General features: G+C 33.9%; 1 protein-coding gene across 4 annotated transcripts in view; it reads right to left on the bottom strand.

Moving 5' to 3' along the window:
- The window catches only part of LOC137628810 (uncharacterized), a 474,142-nt gene that overhangs the window by 293,544 nt on the left and 178,098 nt on the right, over window positions 1-2,500 (bottom strand). The window lies entirely within an intron of this gene.

The raw sequence follows: 2,500 nt of genomic DNA, 5'->3' as shown, positions 1-2,500 counted from the left end.
AAATTAAAAATAGCAAAAACAAAAAGAGATCAGACTGATTACAATGCTTTCAGTTGCATAACACTTACGTCAGTTTTTATGAAAATATATATCATGCTTATTTTAAAGAGAAAGGAGAGAAAGATTGATGAAAAGAGATATGAACAGTCTGGATTTAGAAAAGGTAGAAGTTGCACTGACCAAATTTTATTTTGAGACATGTTGTACAGCAATGCGTAGAATATAGATATCCACTTTGATGGCATTTGTGGACTATGAAAAAGCCTTTGATAGTGTGCACCGGCCAATTTTCTGGAGAGTCTTGCATTATCATGATCAAGTCTGTTCATGAGCACAGCAAGTGCAAATTTAATGTTAATGGAGTCTTATCAAATCAATTCCCAGTGAACAGCATAGTACTCTAAGGGAATGTGTTGTCACCTATGTTGTTTAACTTGCTCATGGAGTTTGTAATGTGTAGAACACTCAGAGATGGTGGAGAGAGATTGGATTGGATTGGTGATAGGAATTTAACAGCCCTAGATTATATTGATGATGCTATCCTATTTAGTAGAACACCACAGGATTTGCAGTGCATGCAGGGCATTATGGTAAGATAAGCTAAGTGACACAATTTTGTAGGAAATTATCCACATTAGGCATTAGCAAGCAGAGCAGGCAATTTCGATAATGATAATTCATTGAGCTATTTCCTAATCCTGTTAAAATGAAAGCAGATACAAAACTCTTACATATTTTTCACTTGTTAAAAGGCCACAAAGTCTATCCCACTTAGTGCAAAAAAAAGAGGTACTAAATATAGAGAGAACCCCAGAAGAGCCCTTACCCACTGTTTATAGAGGGGTACTCTCCTTACAAGTAACACTAACACTTACTCCTCATCCCTTCCTCACCACCTTTCACTCAAGCCAACCATTCTCCTTACTACTAGTAATTAAAAGTTCAATTATAATTCAATCCCTATTTATTCATTCGTTATATTAATAATAATTTTTCCCTCTTTTTGACATGTTTTTATGCACCGTATTCTAATATTGTATAGTTTGTGTAATAATTTCTCATAATAGGTGTATCCTTCAATAGGAAACCAATTAATGTAATTTCAATTATTTCCTATAAAAAAAATGGAGTCAGTTTTCTACCAATTTAGTCTTTGAACATGGTCTTGGAGTAAATTAAGTTCAATCTAGGACTCCCATATGAACTGGAAGCCAGCACGAAACCAAAAGTAAACTTTCTTACCTACAGTGCTAAAAATATACAGGCACTCTAAAAATTTGCTAAAATAAAGGGATGGTTGGACTATCAACAGATAATGCCTGCAACACACTTTTTGTATGACAAAAAATTATAAAACTCTCCTTCTTCATTATTGCTACATTTTTCAATAGTAGTCAAAATACCATATAGCTCCGCTGCAAAGATTTATAATGCTAAAGGGAGTGCACATTTACAACTAAATGAGGTATTGTACACCCTCAACTGTAACACCTGTCTTGTATTTGGAGCAGTTTATAATTATAAAATCGGTATCTCTAAGCTGTTGTGCAGGTTTCAAAAAGTAAGATCAAATTTCTTCATATACCATTTTGTCTATAGAGCCTGGAATGAATTGAATTGAATACAAAACTTAAGCCTCAAGCCAAGTATAGGGGCACCAAAGGCCATTTAGCACTATATAATACAATTTAATCAATCATATCCATTTACTCACACCATTTGGTATCATTTTAACCTATAAACCAATCACACCACGTTCATACAATAACATCTAAATGTGAAATAAGAAAGGGTTAAAGGGATTTCATAAATAAATTGATGAAAATAATTAAAACTCACGATATAACCGATTAGTCTGTATACATTTTTTCAAGTTCAGAGTATTACAATTTTCCCCCAGTATATCTCTAAGATTTGTCCTGAAGTACATGTGTCCTCTTCTTAAGATTAAAAACCGGACAATCGACTAAAATATGTATAGTATCCATTGTCAATTGACAGGTATTATATCAAATAATTGTGGGTTGTATGTGTATGGTCAATACGCAGTCCAGTTAAGATGATGTTATCCCTCCTACCCGTAGAAGTAGAAAATTACCATATATTCACCAAAGGGTGAATTTGTTTCAATTTTGTATTATTAGTCAGTTCAGACCATGAAGCCTTCCACTTATTCTTAGATTGAAAATGTATCTTGCTTTTAATTTCTTTGTAATGTATACTTATGGGGGATGGGTTAAGTATCCTAGAAGCTTCCTTAGCTGCCTTAATTATTTGTTCATTCTCATCCACCCCGGCGTGGGCAGGGACCAAATAAAAGTGAACACTGATGTTCTTCCTAGACTGCAGAAGTACTATCCAGTTCTGCCCATCTTGTATTAGATGGTGGGCTGGAATAATTTGTTTAATTAAGAGTAACACCCTATTGGAATCCGTAAAACTTGTACAAAAATTATTTTGATTACCATTTTCTAAAATACGTCGACCAGCGAGTATTATT

This window comes from Palaemon carinicauda, chromosome 36, assembly GCF_036898095.1.
Source record: "Palaemon carinicauda isolate YSFRI2023 chromosome 36, ASM3689809v2, whole genome shotgun sequence".
Classification (NCBI taxonomy): Eukaryota; Metazoa; Arthropoda; class Malacostraca; order Decapoda; family Palaemonidae; genus Palaemon; species Palaemon carinicauda.
Note: the sequence above shows the minus strand (reverse complement) of the source record. Positions and strands in the feature narration are given on the sequence as shown.